Below are 25,836 nucleotides of genomic sequence, written 5' to 3' on the forward strand. Positions count from 1 at the left end.
ATGTGCATGAATCCTAAATTCCCAACACCAGATACACAATGACAATGTAACAAACTTGTATATACTGTATATGTATATTTTTTACTGATGCAATCTAAAAAATAAAGACATTAGATTTCGATGAAAGCGGCTTAGATGATTCACGAAGAAATGAATTTTCAAATCTATAGGAAGAACATCTGAATGGAAATTGCTACTGGTCTAAAGTCAACTTCACTTTGATAACTAAATCTCTTTTAATTTATGACTCTACACATGTATCCCCGGAGAGCTGTGTGTTAGAGTGCACCCATAATTGCACTGTATATGTTACTAATTGGATAATAATTGGTGCAGGTGCAGTTAGAGGGATGTTATCACACTTTTGTTTGAAGATGTAGGGACCAGGATGGAAGGGTGCCAGGATATTTCTGTCAGCTGTCTCAAAAGCACTGCTTTATTTTTATTTATTTTGTAGCCAGCTATAATTTTCTTTGCTGTTGAAAGAAAATGGCTTTATAAAAAAACACAGCACATAATCAGAGAATCGGTTCCTATGTGCATCAATTGCTTCTGAATATACATAAAAATGGCCTTGTGTTACTGCTTCCAAAGATTATTTTGAAAGCTTTGCGTGTTGGAAAAGGAGGAGTAGTGGATTGTGGATTGTGCAGGTTTCCCCTTCAGCCTGATTAAAAGGCCTTCAGGAAGGCTCTCCCTTCGAGCTTCCAGACAGCTGCAACTGCTGTGTTTCAGAGCAGGGCTAAGGGGAGAGAGTTACAGTAGATTAGGGGTTGGTGTTGTAGGAGTGTTCTGTAAATATAACTGTGGTCATTCGGCTGGGAGGGGTAAATAACTTGACTATACTTCTGAACACTTGAAGCTGTCCTGGCAGTTCAGATAGTGAGCCTTTTTCAGGTGTGGGGGAGAGAGGAAGAACAGCAAACACGTTTCGCTCCACAGCGGATACGTGAAATGAAGCATGTCTTTTCTTTACCTTTCATCATAGAATGATTCAGATTCAAAGTTTTATACTATTTATCTATTGTTTTTGTAAAATAGATCTAAGGTTTTGTATACATTTTACCTGTTCAGTTTAGGTGGAAGCACTTAATGCTAATACTGTATGTTTTTAACAAATCAGGAACTGTTCCATTTCTATTCCAAACAATTGCAGCTTATGAGTGACTTTAAAATGTATCAAAGACTATGATTGTGGGTTATTATTAATTTTGGCTATGTTTTGCACTGGATAGAATCATTCATTAATAGAATAAAAACTACATGACACGATTGTGCTTAACATATCTGAGCATAGTCTTCTTAACAAGTACCAAACAATATAGTAGTTCAGGTGGGTAGCTGCGTCAGCATGCGTAGGCTGCAAAGGAACAAGTAATAGGTTTATTCCATGCTGAAAAAAAGAAGAAAGAGAACACAATTTTCGGCCGTGGAGCTTTCTTCTGGTGTGTGAAGAACAATATAGTCTTTAGTGAATAAATGAACATTGGTGATGAGTGGATTTTCCTCTTGCTGGAACACACCAAGCTCTATCAGGATTATTAGTGTATTATAGTAAGTTTCTGTTTATTAAAACTATTGAGATGAGGGCAAGCATGTGTTAATATGGCACAGCTCATACTTTTCTAAACTACGTGGTAAGTTTTGTCAAAATTAGTTGCTCATCTTTCAGTTCAGCACCTTTCTGTAAAATGTGTGAGATCATTAAGAATAACATATACATATAAAATACTCCTAACATGTCTCTTCTGTGAACTGTAATCAAAATGTGTTGTGGTTCAGAATATAAGATTCTATTGTTTGCTGTGCAAGGTTACAAATCTTAAAATGCAGTACTCTCACCCGAATAAACAACTAATCCTCCTCTTCTCAGCAAAGCTCATCTCTCATCTATTTGGATTAGTCGAGCTGGGCGAAGGAAAAGGAATGTTAGCTTTTATGTCTGGAGAAGAAATGCATTTTTAACATTTTTTTTGTGTTTAGCACTGCTTTGTAAAAATAACTACTTTAAAACAGGCGGGAGGTGAGTCTTCTGTGAAATCAAATTAAACAGCTTTAGTGTGGCTGATATTAGGGAAGGGGCTGGTAAAAGGTGGTGGTGGAGGGGGGTCCCTCCTTACTTGCAGTAGGGGTTGCGTTTCACAGTGATATTAAACTTGTTTTCAAATGTTAATGAAGATCCATGTTTCAATTTGATGCACGGGATCTCAAAATGCAACTGTAACTGGTATTAATGAATGTTCTATTATCTCTGTACCCTCCAAATGTTTCCAGCCTGTTCTAATCCTTTTTTTTCTCCCTGTGACATTGAATAAATCTTTATTTGGGTTTTTACAATAAAAAACACATTTTCATTTTGTAGTATGTCTGAATGTGAAGAGCACCTGTACCTATTTATTCACTTTTTGTGTGAACATTTGACACTTAAAAAAGTCACCAAAACTGCAGGACTAATTTGCAATGTGGCCCAATCATTTAATAATAATAATTCCTCACACTTATATAGCCCTTTTCTGGACACTCCACTCAAACGGCTTTAAAGGTCATGGGGATCCCCTCCACCACCAGCAGTGTGCAGCCCCACCTGGATGATGCATCAGTCCACCCCCCACACACCAGCTCTCAGTAGGGAGGAGAGCAGAGTGATGAAACCAGTTCAGAGATGGGGGTTATTAAGAGACCATGAGTGGTGACTGGTGAAAATTTGTCTAGGTCACTGGGGTAACACCTCTACTCTTTTCAAGAAACTCCCTAATATTTTTAATGACCATAGACAGTGAGAAACTCCTTCTGATCAGAAGGATGATGTCTTTTTATAGTATAGTGTCCGTCACTATACTGGGGTATTAGAACCCACACAGATGACAGGGTGAGCACCCCCTACTGGCCCCACTAACACCTCTTCCAGCAGCAGCCTTAGTTTTTCCTAGGGGTCTTCCAGCAAGGTACTGACCAGGCTCACACCTGCTGAGCTGCAGAGTATGGATGCTGGGTTTGGGTTTTTAAGGGTTAGGGGTCAGAAGAAAAAAAGCTGAATTCTTAGCCTGATAAGATGACAACAGTCCAATCACCATTCCTGACCAATGTAAAGAAGGGTGCAGCTTCCATTTTCTCTGTTTGTTTGTTTTTTGTATTTTTTTGTCCTTTTTTTAACCGGAAAGACTGAAGAGAGAGAGTAAGCGCACCGTGGTTTTTCTGAAGTAAAGTGGTGTCATTTAAACTCAGGTCCACGTCTTATATATGTATCAGAGTATTTCAAGCATCTGACCTACCCTAATTATTATAATTGTTGTTGTTGTTAAATTGTTAAATCATTGTAAAGGTGAATAACTCTGCATATGAAAGTGCCTACCCAGTTCCAAGGATGATTGGTAATGGGAGAGGTACTGGTCAGTAATGAAAAAGTGGTGCTTACTGACGAGTAAGAATGAAGACTCAATTTAAAGTGATCATAATCCCCAGGCTCATCCTGGGACAGCACTGTGTATTAAACACAGTATTAAACACCTGTTTCCTTGACACAGCGGCAAACAGTCTGTGGTTTTGTCATTCGCACTCAGACTCTGTGAGAATATATATGTCCGTCTGCTGATGGGAAGGCCCTTTTCCTCCAGCTGCTCTTATAAGTCCCTTAATTAGCCCACAGAGGTGGCTAATTCCACACAGAGCCCATCCTGACAGCTCCTTTTCCTCACCTGGAATTTCACCCCCATGAATTCTAGTTACTCAATCAGACCAGGTGTGCCTCATTCTACAGGTTTTTCCAATTAATAGGTGGCGTTCTCGCAAAGACACCTTTCACTACCTCCATGCTAAATGATAACTGACATTTCTCAACAAACCTGTGGTTACCATAAATCCATAAACAGACTAACTGCATCCCAGCACAATCTGCAATATACCAGCAGTGCAATTCTTAAACAAGATTTACTGAAACAACGTCTTTAAATTATAAAACAATCTCATAATGCATAAGATATTAATCTAGACTGTATTCTCTCTTATTAACTGGTATTTAAGCCATTTTATACATTCTTACCCATTAGTCTTGATTTTTAACAGAGCTGCAGATGACCTCTTCCTAAAATCTATGAGTTATTTTCCCAGCTCTCAGTGTGGGCCGGCTCCTTCTTGTATCCAACCTGTCCAGGGAGATTTCCCTTTAGCTCAGCTGGCTGGTTCCCTGTTGAGTGACGCCAGAGGCCCGGGTTCGAGCCCCCAGCAGTGGGGGGCGCGTACCCACGTGAACCTGAAAGTGCTACAATATTAAATTGAGTCACGAGGGAAAACCATCACTTGTAAAGAAAATAACAACATTATTGTCAATGAAAAGCAATTAATAATACAACATTAATTTCAAATAAATATCAAGATGGCAGGTAACTCCTGTATTTGGGTGTTCAGAAGGCTTTGGGGCACATGGACATATGCACTTAATTATGTGATCATTAGCAATTGTGGTGCATTTCTGCTCATTTGTACAGTAACAGCCACTTCCTTTACGGTGTGGTGAGCAGCAGAGGATGGCGATTATTTCTTAACTTCATGATGACAAGGTTGTCTTGGCTGTTTCAAAGGGAGGGCTACTAAGCCTTTTGGAGATGGTGGGAATCCGAAGGGATAAGTCGAGATTGGAGATCAGTGAAGGCAATATTAATGTGCTTAAAGCAAAGTGGAAAGTGGTTCAAGCGAGAAGGGTGTAAGAAGGTTTATAAATATCTGAAGGGGATGAGAATCACATAAGTATCTAGAGACTAGACTAAGTGTTAATGGATAGGCTGTGTATGACAGACAAATGAGGAGTAGTGCAAAGGGAAAGGGCTTTGGCATGAGTTAATACAGGAGTTACTGAAAGCTTAAAATGACCACCGGCTTCACAGAAAAGCCAGCACTTGTGAATGCTGGGAAATAGGACATGTGCGTCAGGTGCCGTGTCTGACATCATGAGAAGATGCGGAGCTCCTGCAGGCTGGGACACAAACACACGTTCTCACACATGCATCTTCCTGCGACCAGAACTAGCACTCGACAACCCCACTGCGGCCGTGAACATCTTGTATGAGATGGATTTATCATAAAGAAATGCCCAAAGAAGCAAGGACAGCGAGCTCTTGTCAGCTCAAAGCTCAAACAGCTTACGCTCAGTGATTGAAGAACAGCTAGCATTTGAGAAGCACCTATACTGAACATGACGAAAAGATTCCTGTCAGCTGAGGGAGTATTTCTGCAGCAGCGGATGGTGCAAGGTCAGTCTCATTAGCAATGGCAGCTAGCTAAAAACCTCCGTCTGAGAGCCTGCGGCACTCAGCACGTCTGCTGAAAGAAACGAGTGTTTACAAGAGCTGTGGAATATATGAAAGTCTCCCAAACAACCTCTTTGTTACAGACTCGGTTATAGTATTCATTCTTGATTTTGCTCCCTTGGTTTCTTGTTTTTAAACTACTTTTTTGTCCTGGTAAACCAGTGCCTGTCTTCGTTTGCTCACTTGCATTTACTCTCAAACCTTTTTGAAAAGACCAAACAAAAACACACAGAAGACATTTAGTGATGACAACAGAGAGCATCTTATTTGTGCTCGATTTGTCAGCCCTTCTTGTACGTTGTAAATGTAGTCAGAACCATTCACAAAATTACAAAACCATTTACAATTAAAAAATTTTCACGTCTTTAATGTTGGGAGTATTTTATGTCCTACTTTACATATCAAACAGCCGGCCTTTCTGAAATATTCCTGTTTTGGTAACACTCTTAAAAGGGTTGTAATTGACAAAGAATTCAAGAGTCAAGTACTTGTCTACACCCCAGATACATGCATTGCCTGAAGGTGTGATGCACATGAAATATCTGCCCCTTTGATTACTGTCCATGCGGGCCAGCTTGCCCCTGCAGCCCCTGGCCTGTGCTGAATGCAGATTCACTTGTGAGAGGTCATGTTTACTAACAACAGCAGAACAAAGACAAGGGCTCTAGCTATGCTGGTTCAGCTCTTACCATATTCATAGCAATGTCCTGAGAAAAAATACTATGGAAATGTTAAATGTGAATAGGTCAATGTGTTTATTTGTTTTTGCCAATCAACCCCAAAATAAAACCACAAAATGCAGGGTATTTATTAAATAAATTTTCAAATATTAGTGAAATTAATCAGAAAGCTCTGCAGGACAAAGCTGGGAGCAAGTGAAGAGACACACTACTGCATTTTAAGAATGCTGACGCAGCTACCTGCTGGAACCTTTGTTGAAATTGTTTGCTTTCTCCTTTAAAACAAGATGTAAGACGTGAAAGAATTGGCGACTCCAGAATTAATTCATATGAATTACACTGAACTAACATTTCAGAAAAGGTCCAAATACAGGAGGTGGCACTGCTAGGCTACGCAGTGCTCTCCAGTCTTGTGACTGGAACACCAGATCTGACTGTTGGGAAGGTCACCAGAGCACACAGGGCACACACACACGGATATGTCACCATGCCTCTGTCATGACTTTCATCACTCACTTCCGGACATCCTGACACAAGCTGAACTGCATATAGCAAGACCACCGTCCACACACTGCACGTAAACTCTGCTTGTGCACAAGTGGACAACACCAGGCTTTGACAGCTAATGGTTCTGGTGCAGCTGGCTTCATACAGTATCTTCCTAATTGAGGACTGCTGTACTACCTTTGATCACTAAATTCAAACCTTAAAACGGCCACCAGGGAGATTTGCTGTGTTTATTGTAAAATATTTTTCCAGTGAGAAAAAGTACATTTCATATTTTTGTTGTCTCAATATGTTCTTTGTACTTCTGGGGATGGTTTCTTTATGCCATGGGCACATGAATACATCAGTACGTGTTGTTGTAATATTGGCCAAAGCAAAGGATATGTGGAGGAATGAGCCAGCACAAGAGCAGAGTGAGTGTCTGATCTTCCTCCACTGCATTTGAACATCTTACTAACATCTTCTCGGAGTCTACAGTGAAACGTGAATCATAGAACACAATGGAAACTACAAACAAGTCCATTGAACCCAGAGAAGCCACTTTTGTACTCATCTGTGGGAGTATGGAACCAGCTACCCTTCTCTAGCAGGAAGTGGCTGTACAAGATCCTTAGGTCAGCTACCAATTACCAGACTAGAATGGCCAAATGCCCATCACACGTTTGTTACCCTTCCCATATTCTTTTCTACGAACACTGTGGCATGGTGACTTTTAAAGCCTTGCTATTTTCCATACTGTAAGTATCATGTTATTTAATCAGGTTCAAATCTCATGTAAGTTAACCAGCAGTTGGTTAACTGCCACTGTGCAGTTGGTGTAAGAGTGATACGGTCTTTATTCAAGCATTATCTTAAGTGATACATAACCGCCCTTTCATCGGAATTACCCGGATGAATCACTTCTCTAATCTGTGAGTTGGGCGCTGGCACTAAGCTGCCCCTCTATGGCATGTGTCTGTGGCCGTCCCTTCCTGGTAGCGATGGAGTGCAGTACATGAATGTATTCATGATTTCTACTCCAGAAGTATTATATATTGTTATATGATAATATTATATATTGTCCACGCCTGAAGAAGGCTTAACGGCCAAAACGTTGTGTTTTCTTTACTTGTTCCTTTGCAGCCTATGCATGCTGACGCAGCTTCCCACCTGAACTTATATATTGTTATATTAATAATAATTTTATCATTAATAAATTAATATGTTTGTTTGTCAACAGAGAGATAAATGTCTAGTAAACCAAGGGGCTAAGGAATTAAATCAGGACACCAGTGCCAGCACCGTACTCTTGCAAAGAGTATCATCAAGGTCGTTAATAAACAAGTAGCCAGTACCTCAATGTAAAGTCTCACACGAATGAGAAAGTATGTATATATGTGCATCAAACCCCAATTAAGGTTTTAGAGGAGAGAAGAGGGGTGCTTCACATAGTGAGCTTTGTTGGGGCGACTCAACAAACTGTCCCAAAGTAGTCAACAGGACCTCCCATTCATGAAATACCCAAAGAGCTGCTGCAAGGGTGGATATGGAGAGGAAGGAGGGATGCAGGGATGAATTGTGCAAGTAATGGCTCTTTCAGCGGAAGTGGGCGAGATCAGGGTCTGACCTCCCCCTGAACTTTTATTATAACTCCATTTAGTGTTAAGTGAAAATGAAAAAACTAAAAATGTTTTTGATTATACTGGGAGAGGTAAAGTTTATCCATTTATCGCCTGTTGTATGCTAGGACCACTTGAACCAAACACGAATGAGATTGTTGCAAAGCGACCCTATTGTATCTCGGTGATGGATACAACATAAACTTTGCTGTGGATCATAAAGAGAAGGTCAGAAAGGATTGGGCCTGAAGTAATAACTTCACAGTGGCCATCTTTTAACAGCTTTTCTCTTTATTCTCTCTGCTGCCTCAGCTTTAAAACTTCCTATTGTGCAGCTGCTATTCACTGCTCTTTCAGAGTCACTCAGTATCCATTAATTAGCACTTCCCACAATGTTCTGGGAGGCTCCCACCCCTGTTCTGGTTTTCAAAGGCACACGTCCCTGCCTCTGCTTTCACATGCAGGACAGGTCAAATTCCTCCATGGCTACTTCAGTGCATAAGGGATATATTCATTAGATAAAACAAAAGGCAGTCTTCATGCCTGCGGTGACGTGTTTTGCATGCCTTTCACTGCTGTCCTACTGTGTCTGTGTTTCTAGCAGGTGTCCCCCACACTGCCAGACAGCTGCAGTCCCACCGTGGCAGAGTTTGTAAAAGAACGCCCCCCCCCACCCAAAAAATAAGAACTAAAAGCTGAAAAATTTGTTGCTCTCTACCTAACAAATAAAGTGGTCTAAAAAGTGATTTAAATACTAATTGAGAGTTAAAATACACTGGTTCAATTAATCTGCAACCTCAACTTGCTGGTCAAAATCTGTAGACCTCAAACGAGCCAGACCTTTTTCAATTTTTGGCGAAGCCCATGTACAACAGAAAACAGCAAATGTTTAGATATTCCAGCTTTCTACTTCCCCATCTGTTGTCCACAAAACATTATTTCAAACAATGCTTTCAAAATAAGTAACAATAAAGTCACATCAAATATTGCACAGTGGTCTTTCAGTTTTAAACAATATACAGTACTTGCTTGCTTTGCTATAAGGTTTTGATGAGGCGTATCAAGTGACTGTTTAGCTTTACTTTGCAATGACCATCACATGTGTTGATTCTGATGTAATTTGCTCATTGATACTTTGAACTTTAAAGCTTTCAGCTTCAGTTTTTATGACAGGAAAATGACTGCTGCCTCTCTGTTAAATGTAAGCAAATTACAAAAAAAGATAAGGATTTATATGAATAGCAAAATATTGCACAAAGAAAGATGTGGTTTAAAAGATTTAGAATTCTTATCGTTAAAAAATTTACACTACTGGTGCTCACATTATAAAGAGCTTGTCATCAATATCAAACATTGCCACCATTCCCTAATAGTACATACACCTGACACTCCAAGTACTTCTGTTTCAGATGCTCTATTGTAAGGGCACTCATAACAAATTGTTATGCACAATTTAGGGATTGAATTCCTAATTTAAGTGTAGACTCATTTCTTCCTGCCCAAGCAGGTGATAATGTTCCTTGGGCTTTTTTCCTGTTGATAAAGTAAACCACATGACCCCCTGCGTGTTTGCTTTCCTAAGGTACCCAGTTTGTCTTTGTTATCTGGCCATGATTTGGCAAAAGGCTCAGCTCAAGTGCAAGAGTGGTTTTATGATATTTGACAATTTGTGAAGTAAATGGAAAGGTGTTAGAAACCTAATATGAAAAACACCATTCTAATAATAATAATTCTAAATTCCATGTAGCTCAGCCAGAAATAGGATTTGGATGAATTTGCTTTTATGGTTTGTGTCTGGTTTTACCATGATGAGATTTATTGTGCTAACCTGGCATTAGGACCAGATGTTGTAATCTTTTGCAGGCTTTTACCTCTGGCCTGAGTTCAAACCCATTCAGACTGTATCTGCACCCTGCAGTCCTGATGACGGAGTGTGTTCACTTTAAATGAGGAGTGTTCTGTCAGAGCCATAAATGAAAGTGTTAGAAGTATTAGTGGGGGGGTTTGCAGATGTTTAAAAATGATAGAATCCAACGCAAAAACACTGTTTAAAACAGCCTTAATGGCATGTTGACATTCTTCAGGTCACACCTGAAGAAGGCTCCACAGTTAAAATGCTGTATTTCTTTTAAGCACGGAATAAACCTTTACCTGTTCCTTTGCAGTCTACCTACTTGAACTTCTGTTGACGTAACATACATGCATGTCTTTCAGGAGCCTGGTCCTAGGTGTTTAATGCCTTTACGAATCCCACAAGGACACGGGCAGTGACAGCACTGGCCACCGAAAAGGAAGCAATGAAAGTGAAGAAAAACAGCAGAACCAGCTGTATCACGCTTTACATGTTTCTGGGTTTGTTTACTGTACGGCCCTTTCATTTTTCATTACTTAATGACAAAGCAGCCAGCAACGACCTGGTGACATTTATTCTAGTTTGGCAGAAGGCGTGCTGGGAGGAGGGCGTGCGTCAGACTGCGGGGGAGCTGGAGGTGTCGACATGCAGACGCTCTCCCTGGGCTGCCAGCAGATGCCAGGTAGGACTGATTCCCACCTGGACTGCGTGGCCCCCCGGCTGCACGCGAAGTTTTGAAAACACCCAGTTGGAGCTTGTCTGCGGCTGGCTTTTAAGATTCCAGTGTTGGCTTGGGGAGAGGAAGGAGAGTACGTGGAGGTTAGGACTGTCATGTTTGCTTTGATTTTTGTTTTATTAATAGGATTAGGTTTCTTGGCACTGAACTGCTGGTTCAACATGGTAAAATTACCTGAGCTCTCTGTGAGACAAGAATCCTTTCTTTACTGAGAGTCTCTACAGCTGAGCCTCCCTTTGCAAAACAAGTCACCTTAACTAAACCTTCCTTTCCCCCAGGATTTATCCCTGAGCTTTAAATTATCAGTTGTCTCCTGGGATAAAAGAAAGATGGAATATCTGTATAAATTAATTAATATGATCTGATATACAGGACACATTACAGAGACTCTGTCGGCGATGTTTCCTCCATTCCTTTCTGAAAGCAGTGAAGCACAACTCGTTCTTTCTGTTTAAAGTCCTTATGTTTTCATTCCCCACATTCTTTGGCTGTGTGGTCAGCAACATAACCTTTAAGATTATTCAAAGCCCATTCCATTAAGAGATGTTTCTATAGTTTTTTTTCATGTAAACATTTTATACTTTTTTATAAAAAACAAACGTTTTATGCCTGACTTTCATTCTGCACATTGACTTTTAAGATCTCCATACAGGATCAGGAATGTAGGATGATATATACATTTTTGTGGAGCAGTTGCTGATGCTTCTCTCCTTTCAAGATATCAGGAACAATTTTATGATTTGAAGTTAAAGGTTTCAGAGCTTTGCACAGAGTCCAGGTGTTAAATTGAATATGAATATACAGAGTTAATTTCCTTCACGGCTGCTCATGCTTGTATATTAAAACTTGTTTAAAGTTTGACTGCCACTTGGTACTATTTTTACAGTGTGATGTTTAATCATTAGTTTCATGATTCCTTATGTTTTCCTCAGCATTGGTAGTTTGGTACTTAAATTTTTTTTTTCAAGCAATGAAAAAAGTTAGTTAATTAAATTAACTAAGTGATTAGTTTTGCAGTAAATAATCCAGTCAACTACTGTACGGGTCAAGATGTTCATATCCATAGAAGAATGCAAATTAAAACAATCTCTGTGTTTTAGAAATTCTGTTCATTTAAAAAGCCTAATTCACCAATATATATAGAAAATACCACAGATTCTTGTTGCAACAGGTGACAGTATGGATTAATAATTTCCAGCAATAGCGTTTCACATTTGGGGTAATATTTTGCACATATAAATGAGCCATCCAGAGATTGTATCCATTCATTTTTCAAGTGACCACTGTAAAACAATGAGTTATATAACCTAGTTTATTTATATACTGTACATTTATACTGTACTGGCAAGAATCCTCCTACTGTATATATTTAAACCCTAAAGTGTATTTCAGCAGCCCAAAATGCTGCGTCTTAAATTGCAGAGGAAGTCTGACAAGATATAAAACATGCCCTAAGGGTTCTGTGTTTTCCCTTTGATTCTTGAGGAGTTGCTGGTATATTTTCAGAAAAGCAATTACATCAGTTAACTAAATATTGATGTCCTGCCAGTGCTGTAAATATGACAATTAGTCGACTAACATAACTACAAGATACAGGAGAACACCAGGTGGAGAGGAACGAGCCGAGAAATACTAGAAATTTCACAGAACTGCAGAAATTCTCCATGGCCATTACCATCATGCTCTTTTGTGAACTTTGAATTTACATTCATGGTGGTTTTGTATTAAAAGTGTTCCCCAGTCAAATTGTGTTCCCCGTAGGAGTGGAACTGATCCCAGAAATTGCCTCACCTTTCATCCTTTTCCTCTGGTGTAAATATCATCCTTCTGGTCTACTGGGTAGACTTTAGCCCAGTTCGCACACACTGCTGAGCTTGTGTTGATTGTCGTTGTATAATTCTGTGTCAACCCATTTGAATATGGCAGAGCTCTTTATATAAATACGCACACATACACATAAACACAGAGTGGTTGAGGCTACAGGCTGTGCTGCTGTGTGGAGTGAGTAGCACCACGCTGCAGGACGGCCAGTTAGACAGTCTTCTCCTGGCAGCCCCTCCTGCCTGCCCGCTCTCCAGATTTCAGGAAGCTGACCATCTCACCATGAGCCTGCTCGTTCCTTGCAACTCACTGCAGACAGTGTGCCGTTTGTGGCAATAGCCTTTTTGGAGTCTCCTTTTAAAGCGGAAATTCAGATAAGAGTGACGGGACTCTCAGCGGGCCGGCCTCACCTGGCACGCCGGAGCAGAGCAACGGTGGGCACCTTGGCCAGCCTTCAGGTTCCCCGCAGCTGGGCTGGGCGGTGTGCTGACAGGTCACCGAGCACGAGCGGCCCAGGCCTGTCGAGAAAAACATGCTGGTTCCTATTGCAGGACAGGAATGTTGTGCCAGTTAAACGAACCATATCTTTAGGTTCTTATTGCCTTGCATTACATGACAGTCTTGACGCATATTTGCATTTTGTATTTTTACACCTATGAAACTGGGTGCACACTTGGCTTGCAATTAAAAATTCTGTAAAGATGCATGGTGAGCTGTGCTAAATAGTTTCTTTGCAGGGGTTGACACTGATGTCAAAATCTCACTTCTATGAGTCTTATTTTCCCAGACTCCCTGTTCCCAAAAACATCAGACGTTTCCCCAGAGGATTCTCCCAAACAGGCGCGTGTGAGGGGCTGGCAGGACCGAGCCCTTGTGTCTCGCTGGCCTGCTTGTCTTGTGGCCGATCTATAGAGTGGTGCATTTCTGGTGTGGACAGCTCCTTGTATTTAATTTCCTGGTATACAGATACTGATTTATTTAAAGAAATGTTTTTCCATGCTTCTACCTTATTAAATATTTATGACCAACATATTCTACATTGCATGTGGCAGGGTAATGGCTGCCAAAAACAAGGTGCCTGAGGCCAATTTTTAAATTAGAAAATTACTAAGGTTACATTTAAACTAGACTATGATTGGTTTTAAGGCTGTGGCAATTTCTTCTTAAACTGTATTTGCTTTAATGATAGAACTTGATCCTCACAGAAGAAGAAAAACCTTTTTCTGCCTATTATCATTTTGTTTGGAATGTTGAAATGTCGGAATGGGCTTCAGATCGTTTTCATCAAAAAAACAACTAAATCTTTTAAAAGTTTAAGAGTTACAGAAATTCCGCTGACAAACTGCTTGATTGTGGAAGGAAAGTTCCCACACCTATTCATAATAACACTGTTCTGTCAGTGACAGTTCAATAATAATGTTTTTTTTTTCCGCCAAGGGTCTACAACACATTTGCACAATGGGGAAGCTCTTTTATTCTTTTTTTTCCATCTTAGAGTAAACTGCAGACACCTCTTTTATCTATCATCGATAGCTCTCCAGCTGAGGAAGGCACATTTCTCGAGCCGCAGATGACAGTTTTCTGTGTTCTCTCCAAACACCAGGGGTTTTAAATTAATAAACATATCTGGCAATGTTATGGCAGCTCCGGGGTCTGGTATGACACTGTTTGCAAACTGCTCTATTCCATCTCCCAAGGAAACAAAAATTATTTAATGATTTAATTAGCAGATTAGAAGCAAAGTGCTCATCCCGATGGGGTAGATAATTGATCAGTGTTTGAATCTATATTTTTTTTCAGATAGTGCCAAGGTCTACGATTAAGCACAGTGTTGCTCAACTCCAGTCCTTGAGGGTCTTCTGTGTTTTTTTCCTCTCATGATGACTCCTGTACTAATTATTCGCTTAACTGAAGTAGCTGAACTCTTTCTGCAGGTCTACAGCAGGAGATGGTTTATAAACCTTGATTGGCTGAGGTCCCAGAGGACTGGAATGGAGGAACTGTTACAGAGCTTCTACAACATTTGAGGGTTAATGAATATTAGTTTTTGAGAATGAATGAATGAATTCTCTGAAAATGAAAATGAGAAAAGGAGTCAGATTCACCAAATGTTTATGAGGATTAAAACTGATTAACGTCATAAGGCGTGGGCTGTGCTATTTTTTTAAAAATAGAAAACCTCCTTAATTAGTTTTGTTAAAAGTTTATGAAACTTTTTATGAAAAAATGAAATGATTTTTTTCCAGGTGAGAATGTATATAGAGATGCTGATCACACAGAAAACTGGTTAAACAGAAACAAAGGGCGAGAGGAATGGAAAAAGAAAAAAATATCAGGTAATGGTACACAGCTTCTTTTCAATGCTTGTATTTTTATTTCTGGTGTACAAATCCCCAATAATCTTCCTGTATAAAACGTTAAGAGGCAGACAAAGTGATATTGTTTTTTCTAAAATAATGGCCCATAAGAGAGAACAAATTGCTAAGGAGTAGTTTATTTAAAAACAAGTCATAATGACAGACTACAGAAGCCTCAGCAGGCTGTCTACACACCAGGGGAAACGAAGACAAACAGTTTGGATCTGTTATGGTGTCTCTGAGAGCAAGTGGTTTGAGACATTTAAAGACACAAGCACATTAGAAGGGGGGCAAGGACTCCCACTTTGTCTTTCTGTTAGTGGGGTCTATGGGTCAACAGGGTGCAGTGTGCCTGCCTTCATCATACTTTAATAAGGTGAGGTTTTAAATCAGACAATAAAAATGCATGAATTTTATTTCAAACTTTGCATATGCACCCCCTACCCTACTTCTAACTTTATTTTATTTCTATTTTACTTTATTTCTAACATAAAATAAGAAGGAAAACAATTTCTAAAACAGTTTTATAGATAATAGAAATGTACCACTATTTAGAGAGTATTGTATGCTGCAATACGGTGGATATATACAAATATCCAAGAAAAGTGTGACTGTACATACTGTGTATATGTAACATATGAGCCATTTACACATATTTTTTAATAAATATTATTATTTTTATCTTTTTAGTAGTCATAGCAAAGGATGTGTGACAGTTTTTTAAAAAGCTTTATTTCCAAACTGATTATTTACAGCTAGATAGAAAAACCTTTCTGACTTGCTTTTTCAAATCAAAAAGAACAGATTTATTTTCTGTTACAATCAAGAACCTAAACTCTTACACACAACTACAGTATTGCAAAACTGATGCTCTTACAAGAGTGTAAATCAAAAATGTAAAATCTAGTTGAGAAAGAAATCGCAGGGTCTGGTTTTGATGCCATGAAATTTTAAGATTCAAGATTCCAAAATAAATCTGCAGTCAGCCCACATGCATGTCATAAAACCTAAGACAATACTCTGTCTTTATTAGGCCAATTTTCATGGTCTAACATTAAACAGGATGGGTGGCTGAAGATAGAAAAGGGTTTCTGTTGAACTGCTAGACTTTGAAATCCTGTCAGTCCAGAGGGCTACAACCTTTTAACTGCCCCAACTTAGCCTTTTGATCTGAATTTTGTACTGATAATACCATCCACTTAATCCTCTCAGCTCCCTGGGTCCCCAGAGACACAGAGAGCACTCTTACACTGACTCGGACTTGCAGGGTAATGAGGAGATGGCTAAACGAGTGTTGCTTCTGCAATTGTGTCCCTTGAGCCACTTATGGAACGTGACTGCAGCTTTGCAGAATAGTCCCAATGCGTTTTTCTGTCATCATAAACGTACAGAAGCAAAACAGCTTCAGCAGAGATGCATTATTCAATAGAGCAGCACTTTAGGATATGTTCAAGTGAATTGCTTACGCTTTTTTTACAATTTCCTCCCTGTTTCTTTCAACATCCGCTTAAAATGTGGTCTATTCAACCATCATGGGATAAGTAGCCATCTTTTCTGTTCTGCCAGGGGAGCCCATGAATGATACTCAAGTGTTGTGTCAGAGGGGCAACATCCAAATTAAAGTTCAGTGGTATTACTTGGTCCTACACATACTGTATATAAGAAAATATTTTGTCAGGTAACAGCAATCGATTTCAGGCAAATACCTATCTTTTGATTATTATGTAAACCTCAGAATGTTTTTTTAATTAAACACAAAATTGAGTATTGCCATGTTTTAGGTTATGAACATCACATTTTATCAGAACAAGATGTTTTAATAACCAAAGTTGTCCAGAAATTTACATTTCTTAGAACAAAGCAAGAAATTAAGAATGGCTTGGTCCTGACCATTAGTACACAAATCCCAGTGGCAGTAACTACGAATGGTTATACTAGTGACAAAAGTTGGAGAGGCTGTTGATACGTAATAATGTCACTCTGTCACCAAGTCCTTGTCTTTTCTTTCAGTTCAGTCATTGAAGTCCAACAACCAACACAAATATGCAAAAATGTGTTTTTCCGGGTTAAAAAAGCAAGATTTTCAACAATAAGTTGTCAAATGTAAATTGGAAAAACTGTTGCCTATAAATCAATAGCAAATATTAATGGCAATAATGGCACATTATTGAAACAACCAAACACGTTACAAAAAATTAAATTATTTGCTCAACAGAATCTAAATTCACTATGTTTTTTGGTTACTAAATCTTGTGTTTGTCTCTTCAAGATCTGCTTTGCTTGTATTCAATTATAACTAGAGACATTTTCATATTATGACTGCCATATCTTCATGAAAGGAAGTCCCTTTGATCTCTCACTGTAGCCCTCTCATCCTCTCAGCGAAGACCTCCTGAAACTCAGCCTTTCCTAGCCCCAGAAGTATGGACATAAAAACAAGCTCCCTGGAGCAGGATGTTGGCCCTTCATCCCTTAGGATGGCCTTTGTCATGTGTGCTTTCTCTTGCAACACTGAGATTACATAACAAGATTTGGAAAGAGAGTTAACACCAACACAAAGTTAAACAAATCTCTGCACCAGTTGCTGTGTTTCAGGAGTGCCATCTTCCAGAGCATATTCCAATGTTTAGCACACACTTTCACTACAATAGCTTGATTCTTAAGCTTTCTAAGCATCACCTGTCACCAGGAATGAACAAACTGATCTACAGAAATCATGGAAACAGACATCCAAGGTGACTTCTTTCATCAATACTTTAGGGATGACAGAATCAATAAGAGATTAATTTCACTCAGTGCAGAAAATGTGTTTTTAGCAGTTTTACTGTGCTTTAAATTGCAGACTCTGTAATGGATTATAGAAAATGTAAAATAAATTACCTTAGCAGGCAGTGATTTCTGATTATGAAAATATTTTCTTCTTTATTTATGACTGTGCCCATGTTTCAGCAAGATTAGAAGTGTATTAATGAAGGTTTTATGTTTACTCTTACTGTTTTTCTGACATATAGACCTGTTTAATGTTGACGAATGCCTGTGAGGTTTTATTCTGATGGACAAACAGATCATAGCTCTCTAATACCCTGCTTTAGGTTTAATAACGTCTAGAAAGCTTATTAAGTGTTTGTGTGAAGTTAACTAGTCACCAGGGCAATGACAGATGAGCAGGGGAACTATGCGGCATTTGCAGTAATCAGGTTAGTGCAAGCTGGTGATATAAATAATCTAATTACACTGCTAAACACTTACTGTGATCACCTCGCTGCTAGAGCCTCCATAGAGAAAACACTCATTAATTGTTTAAATATTTATTTATTTTTATTAATACCCCATCTAAATTGCAGCAGCACATGAGTCAAGAGACCCAAACCATGCATTTTAGAAAACAGCTTCGTCCCACTTCAGACTCCTCCTGGGCTGGCTTTCCTTCAGGGTGACCAGGAGGCCCAGGCCAGCCTGAACCTGCAGTAAGGGTCCTTCTGGACTGGGCCCCCAGTGTGCTGCAGTGGGACCCGGGCCAGGTTAATGGACAGGTGAGCACACAGCTGGCTCTGGGCCTGCCTGCTGGTGTCCTGTTACCTTTGGGAACACACAGGTAACAGCCACTCCCAAACCCGCCAGCGAGCTAAACATTAACAGAGCCCTGTGGCTCTTGCAGAGTAAACAGCGCTGTGAGCTGACAAGTTCAACATGTCTGTGTTCATAATATCGTGGAACAGCCGTTTAACATTGTCTTTATTCAATATTAGTAAATATAGTTATTTTATAGTTATAGATTTTAAAGTGTGCAGATTTTTAAAAGATTTGTTTAGTGAGTTGATGCGTAATCCTAAATCGTAGGGATTGTTTGAAATATATGCTTTATGAATATTGAAGTACATTGCAATCTATGAAATAGAATTTTATTTAAACTGACTCGACTTTTACTGACTGAAACAAGTGTAGAGTGAAACAAGTGCCCTTCTCTTTGTGAAAAATAACATAAGCAGGTATACTGGACAAATTATCTTTGTATCACCACTGGTAAAAACCACTGGTACAATTTAATATTCTTCTGCAATGTTTTTACTAAGACATTCTTACATTTTCTCAGAAGACTGAGGATTAGAATGCAATATATTCTCCATAGCATGTGGAAATGGTTTAAAAGAAAACCAGAAAAATCACAAAGAAAATTGTTTGTGACTAAAGGTACAAATTGTACATGGCTTTTAGTTTTGAATTCATTTATCTTAGCCTTTGCTAAATTCCAGGCACATTTAAATGATCGGACATTATCACATTCATCAAAACACAAAGAAAAAACTAGTCCAACGCTGTAATGCATTGAAGAGCATAAGATTTGCTCAGCTTTGTGACAGACACGTTACCTTAAATACATTTTTCAGGATGTTTTCACAGAGGGTACAGGTATTAAATATGTGTTTTAGATTTACAGAATGTCATTTATCTTCGTTTAGCTGTCTGACATGGTCTTAAAGAGCCTTAAATCTGACAAATAGGCAGGGGAAAAAATCAGCCCATCCCTTATTAGACACCCACATCTGCATATGCAAATCTCCAGGTTTTCAGTGCAGCAGGAGACAAAACACAGCTGGAAGAAAGCAGGTTCTACTAGGGAATACATGCATGATGGCGATGCTAGAAGAAAAGACAACCTCAACCCATAAAACAGTTGTACCATAGCAATCATGAACATATTACAATGTGTGAAAGTTATTTGAACACAAAAATAGAGTAGAGTATTGAATATTACATTGGGAAATCAAGATAGAGTCTGTCTCCTAATGCCTACATTACAGAGTATTTGGGATTATAAGAATGAATCTAAAAGATTTTAAGTGTCATTATTGTTCATTTGAGACACAAATTTATCTCATGTGCAGATATTTTTGAACTTGTGAGGTAGGAAGAAACTTCCTACTCTACACTACACTAGAAACTTTTACATAATATTTTGTGTTATTATTATGTTTCTTCAAGATTTTTGTCAGAATCTTTCATTTCATTTTTCACCCTTAATTAATTATTTATTTAATTTATTACTAATTATAAATGACTTTCTGTTACTTTTAGGATTGAACGGCACAAAATGTTAAAAGGGTTTTATGTGACTTTAAGGGCTTTAAGCATAACAACACACACAGAACTTACAAAATTAAGTTGGGTATTTATTTGAATATGGGTACTTAAAGCTCTCGGTTATTATGTTGTAATAAGGGAAGTGCTGCACTACAGCAATAATATTTTTAGTGTAACCAAAACCACACAGGCCTTCTGAGTGACCTCAACAGGTAAAAGCTCTCACTTCAATGCAAGTTGAGCTGTGGTCACAGGTTCGGATTTGGGTTATGGGTTATGTGGTGGTGTAGCCAAGCGTAGGATGGGACTAGTTGGCCAGGCTCTCTTTGCTTGTGTGCTGCTGACAGGGCTGGGGATGTCTCTGTCTTGTGCAGAGCTGTGCAGGGCAGTGTGGGGCAGTGAGGGGCAGTGTGGGGCTGTGAGGGGCAGTGTGGGGGCTGTGAGGGGGTGTGAGGGGCAGTGTGGGGGTGGGAGGGGCAGTTTGGGGCTGTGAGGGGCTGTGTGGGGCTGTGAGGGGGTGTGAGGGGCAGTGTGGGGGTGGGAGGGGCAGTTTGGGGCTGTGAGGGGCTGTGTGGGGCTGTGAGGGGCTGTGTGGGGCAGTATGAGGTAGTGTGGGGCTGTGAGGGGCAGTGTGGGGCTGTGAGGGGGTGTGAGGGGCAGTGTGGGGGTGTGTGGGGCTGTGAGGGGGTGTGAGGGGCTGTGTGGGGCTGTGAGGAGCCGTGTGGGGCTGTGTGGGTCAGTGTAGAGCTGTGTGAGGCTGTGTGGGGCTGTGTGAGGCTGTGTGGGTCAGTGTAGAGCTGTGTGGGGCTGTGTGAGGCTGTGTGGGGAAGTGTGGAGCTGTGTGGGTCAGTGTAGAGCTGTGTGGGGCTGTGTGAGGCTGTGTGGGGCTGTGTGGGGCTGTGTGAGGCTGTGTGAGGCTGTGAGGAGCCGTGTGGGGCTGTGTGGGGCTGTGTGGGGTTGTGTGGGGAAGTGTGGAGCTGTGTGAGGCTGTGTGGGGCTGTGAGGAGCCGTGTGGGGCTGTGTGGGGCTGTGTGAGGCTGTGTGGGTCAGTGTGGAGCTGTGTGAGGCTGTGTGAGGCTGTGTGGAGCTGTGTGGGGCTGTGTGGGGCTGTGTGGGTCAGTGTAGAGCTGTGTGGGGCTGTGTGAGGCTGTGTGGGTCAGTGTGGAGCTGTGTGAGGCTGTGTGAGGCTGTGTGGAGCTGTGTGGGGCTGTGTGGGGCTGTGTGGGTCAGTGTAGAGCTGTGTGGGGCTGTGTGAGGCTGTGTGGGGAAGTGTGGAGCTGTGTGAGGCTGTGTGGGGCTGTGTGGGGCTGTGTGGGTCAGTGTGGAGCTGTGTGAGGCTGTGTGGGGCTGTGTGGGGCTGTGTGGGTCAGTGTAGAGCTGTGTGGGGCTGTGTGAGGCTGTGTGGGGAAGTGTGGAGCTGTGCTCCCTGTGTCGTGTTAAAAGGCAGGTGGCTCAATCGTGGGCAGGTCAGAGAACTCTGCCTGTGCTTCCTCATTTCCCCAAGCATGTGACCACAGGGCTCACAAATATGAGCCAAAAAACCCCACAGAACCACAAATTCAAAAACTGGGTGCCCATAACACAACAAATGGGCAATTCTAATTCAAAAACAAAATTAAAAAGTAATACAAGAAGAACTCTTGCTTCAAATGGAATGGAAATCACTAGGTTTCCAAGCAAAATGACTGGGAGGCAGAATTAAAGGCTAAAAGAAAACATCAGAAATTTTTCAGGTAATGGGTTCCAGCAAGTATTTTAGGGGTTAAATGCAGTCAGGGCATGGCTTGCAGTTCCTAGCCATGGTATCCTGGATAATTACCATGACTTAAGGTGGGCCACACCTTAGATAAACCTCTAATGCTTCAGTCTTCTACAAACATTTTCCCTCCAGCAAGCTGTGGCTTGCCTTGCTCATCCATTTCTGTTCTGGTCTTCACTTGGTTTTGCTCTGGCTAGTTTGCTCTTGGCCAAGCTAACAAATCTGAATGTGTGGGTTCTCCATTCCTCATCAGTTGGTCACATGAGAAAACATAAACCAGGGCCAGGTCAGGCCCTAAGAGTGCCTTTGCTCACCCAGATGGAGCAGGTCAATGAAGAGACAAAAGCATTACATTCCACATGGCATGTTTCTGTTATGAATCATGTGTTAGTTTCTCGAATGCATTTGAGCTCATTGACATCACTTGTTTTTCTAATATTTAGAGATGTGGCTTTCATGGATCAGGTTCAGTAAGAACGTTTGCAAATGAGAGGAGGACATTTGGTCCTTCTGGCTCATTTTGCTTGCTAGTGATTAGAAGTATTTTTTCTTCAGTGAACATTGTACTTTTCTTGAAATCTTTGAATGAGCTCATAAGCTTTGTAAATGGTAGCTCTGCCCCCTACCACACACACACTCACATTTCTGTAGAGCTGCAGCACCACACAGTTACTCGTGTTTTGAGTAAATGACACCAAAATCCCGGCAGGAATGGTTTAAGCAGACGAAGAGGATCAAGTATGAATCTGTGAGGATTATTAAAGTGTAAATGCTGCTGTACCTATCCCTAAAAAGTGTTCGCATCCCATGCATAAAAACATAGTAACATTTTGAAAAAACAACTATTTATGCACACTCATATATTGTAAACAACTCTTTAAAAATAATTAACAAACTCGCATACAACTTTATATATATATAATCACATACAATATTGATAAATACCAGAGCAATATATTAGTGTATTTGAATTAGTATAATACATTTCATATTAGCATGCAAACTAGAAAGCTCTAAACTCGTACCTTGCATGCCAAATTAAACTACTCTTGCATAACTTTTGCTGTGGTGGGATGGAAGTGTTTTCACCTGTTTACACCCCTTTTGAAAAAGTGCCCTTCAGGAAGATCTATACTTACAAAACCACTTCTATCAAAGCAACTGACAATGCCCAAAATAGCCTGAAACAACGGGACTGGAATGTGTGCTTGCCAGAAAGAGGTACATCCTATTGAGAATGTACTAAACAAATTGGAGAGTGAATCCAGTTGAACTTTTGCGGAAATGTGACCTCATAATTAGACAGGTAAAAGCCCGGTCAACTGCAGAAGACATAATAACTATAGTGAGAGATAGGGCTTAAGGCCTGACATTGTATTCCCTTTGTGCTGTACACCTGTTTGTTTTTCAAGTTCACCGAAAGAACATGAAAAGGAAGTACTCTCACATTTTATCCGAGATTCATAAGCGCCTAACAATTGACAGTTGATTCCGATTTAATGTGTTTTGTCTCGTTAATCGTTCTCCTCATTCAAAAAGCAAGTCCCAGACAGGCCCACCCAGGTAACAAAGGTGAAAGTTATAAAGGGCAAAAGATGCAGCTGTTTGCTTTTGCAACCAGGTAGCACAATAAACATGTGTACCTGAACAAATAGGTTTCCAGAGATTGCTGTACACTGACCTTTTATAGCCTGATACTGGAACCCTCTTTCATAAACTTTTTCATACAGAATGGTTTCTTAGTGTTAGAAAAGTAATAGTAGTCTGCAGAAAAATAATCTATGTTCCTTAACTGATGAAGTGTAAACACAAGCATTTGCCAAGAGTGTGAAATCTGTTGAATGTACTGTGCACTATTTCAGTTTTTCATAAAATTAGAAGCAAAACATTGGAACACAATTAAACAGGAAGCTATCCTACCCCCCACTTCTTTCAGTTTCCACTGTTGCTGTTGAGGTGTGTGAAAGTGTAGCTCCTAGCTCCCAGTTGGGGTGTGGGTGCCACTTTGGTACAATACAATGTTTAACAGAAATGGTCACGAAAGATCTACAGCCACCCAGGGTCTCCATTCTTCCAGATGAAATTATTCACTTGCCTTTGTAGTGCAGAGTGGTTTCAGAAAACATGACATGTTCTTTAGAGCTTGTTCTTTAAAACCTTCAGTCATATGGCCTGTATAGTCTGTTCTAATGTACAGTATTTACCAGGATTGGAGCTTCTCTGTGGCCTGCAATCACCAAACTTTCTGGGACATTATACGAGTGAATTAAATGAGTGCAGCAAGACAGCTGTGAATAAAAAGGTATCCACAGGTTAATCTAGGATTTTAACAATAACAATATGCTGATGTACCATGAAAACTGTTCATCTATGGGCTACAGTATATCAGTGACTAACTGAGCACATTCCATTTTAATTAGTGATTCGATAGGTTTGTAAAGTGGTTCCTTGGGATAACAAAATACTGAGCTCAAGTTATATAAATTCATACAAAACATCTGGTACCCATCATTGCATATTTGAATTGAATTAAAATTGCCAGAATGTGTTGATTTGTTTAAATACACATTCCATAAAACATAACTGTATTGAACACAAGATCAGTGAAAGATGTCACAACACCCTGCTTAGGTGCCCTGAGAGTGATATGTTCTGCTCCCACAACCTGCACACTAGTGCAGAGAGACCTGGCAAGCGGCTCTGTGAGCCACAAGCCGGTCCTGACAGGTAGATAGTCACCAGTCCTGCCCAGAACTGTCGAGCCACCGGATTCACCTGCTTAGCAGAATGACTGTAGGTTGTCTTCGAGTGAAACTTCTCTTAAATTAATAATAATAATAATAATTTAGTTTTCATCCCAAAGTACTCTGCAGCACCTCACATACAGGAGGAGACCCCCTTCAGTCCCCACTGAAGTGCCAGCAGCCCCACTGCAGAACAGCTCTGGTAGAGAGGAGAGAAGCCTCACACGAATGGGAGACCTGCTTCATCTGCCACTGTGTAGCAGCTCCCTCCCGGCTGACTTGATCCGTTCTGCTTCAGCACCTTTTCACACAGAAGAGCAGGTGGACAGGTGAGAAACTGTTACATTGTACAGGCTAAGCGGGGAATTCAGCCGTATGTGTTTGGACACTCTTTTGGACTGTTGTTCAGGACCCTAGTGTAATGTCGGATGCCATGCCATGACAGCACCCTCTAGGAGAATATTTGATGAGGTTCCATTTTAGAGACTAATTCCCAAATAACATGTGATAGGAATTCAAGGGAATTAATTGAGAAATGGTTAATGAATACAAAACCACAAGTATTGATAAGATGTGAATGTTTCTTAAGGGTTGGTGAAGACAGTGGAGTTCCACAGGGGTCTGTGCTAGGAGCACTGCTGTCATGTCATGCCATATCTTTTACCAAACTGCTTTATACCATACAGTGTGGCGGAAGGCCGGTGCCTACCTGGCAAGGCAGGGTACACTCTGGATGGGGCGCCAATCCATCTCAAGGCAAGTGCAAGCCAATTATACATGGGGATAATTTGGAGGCCATGGTAAAGGCCGAGAGGGGACATCTGGGGAAATAACGCCCTACTCTTATCGAGACATGCCCGGGGATCTTTAATGACCACTGAGAGTCAGGACCTTGGTTTAACGTCTCATCCGAAAGACAGCACACGCTACAGTATAGTGTCCCCACCACTATACCGTGTTAGCACCCACACAGACCGCAGCGTCGGTGCTGGTCCCACTAACACCACTTCCAGCAGCAACCATAGCTTCCTAGGAGTTCTCACATCCAGGTACTGACCAGGCTCAATGCTGCTTAGCTTTAGTGGGTAGCCAGTTGAGAGCTGGGACCACTGCTGTTCCTAATTTAAATCAAATGATCTAGATTCTGGTACAGTTAATAAGCTAGTCTTGTTTGCACGTATGATATACAAACAGGAGAATTAGCAAACACTGTAGAGGCAGTAAATTAAATTTAAAAAGATCTAGATAAAAGTCAAGACTGGACAAACACCTGGCAGATGACATTTAATGTGGACAGCAGAGTCTCACATGCAGGTAGCAAAAACATAAACTATAGATACAAAATGGGAAACATTGAACTTAAAAAAATGCTTATGAAAAGAGATAAAAGGCAAATA

General features: G+C 40.5%; 1 long non-coding RNA gene across 4 annotated transcripts; it reads left to right on the forward strand.

Moving 5' to 3' along the window:
- Positions 1 to 10,537: 10,537 nt before the first annotated feature.
- Positions 10,538 to 25,197, forward strand: LOC148677405 (uncharacterized). 4 transcript variants are annotated; one of them, XR_015930858.1, is made up of 6 exons: positions 10,538 to 10,759; positions 13,285 to 13,424; positions 14,432 to 14,526; positions 14,744 to 14,833; positions 24,559 to 24,768; positions 25,126 to 25,197. It is a non-coding gene; the product is annotated as an uncharacterized LOC148677405 (long non-coding RNA). The 4 variants fall into 4 exon arrangements; XR_015930862.1 differs by lacking the exon at positions 14,432 to 14,526; XR_015930861.1 differs by lacking the exon at positions 13,285 to 13,424.
- Positions 25,198 to 25,836: the final 639 nt, after the last annotated feature.

This window comes from Lepisosteus platostomus, chromosome 2, assembly GCF_059453375.1.
Source record: "Lepisosteus platostomus isolate fLepPlt1 chromosome 2, fLepPlt1.hap1, whole genome shotgun sequence".
NCBI lineage: Eukaryota > Metazoa > Chordata > Actinopteri > Semionotiformes > Lepisosteidae > Lepisosteus > Lepisosteus platostomus.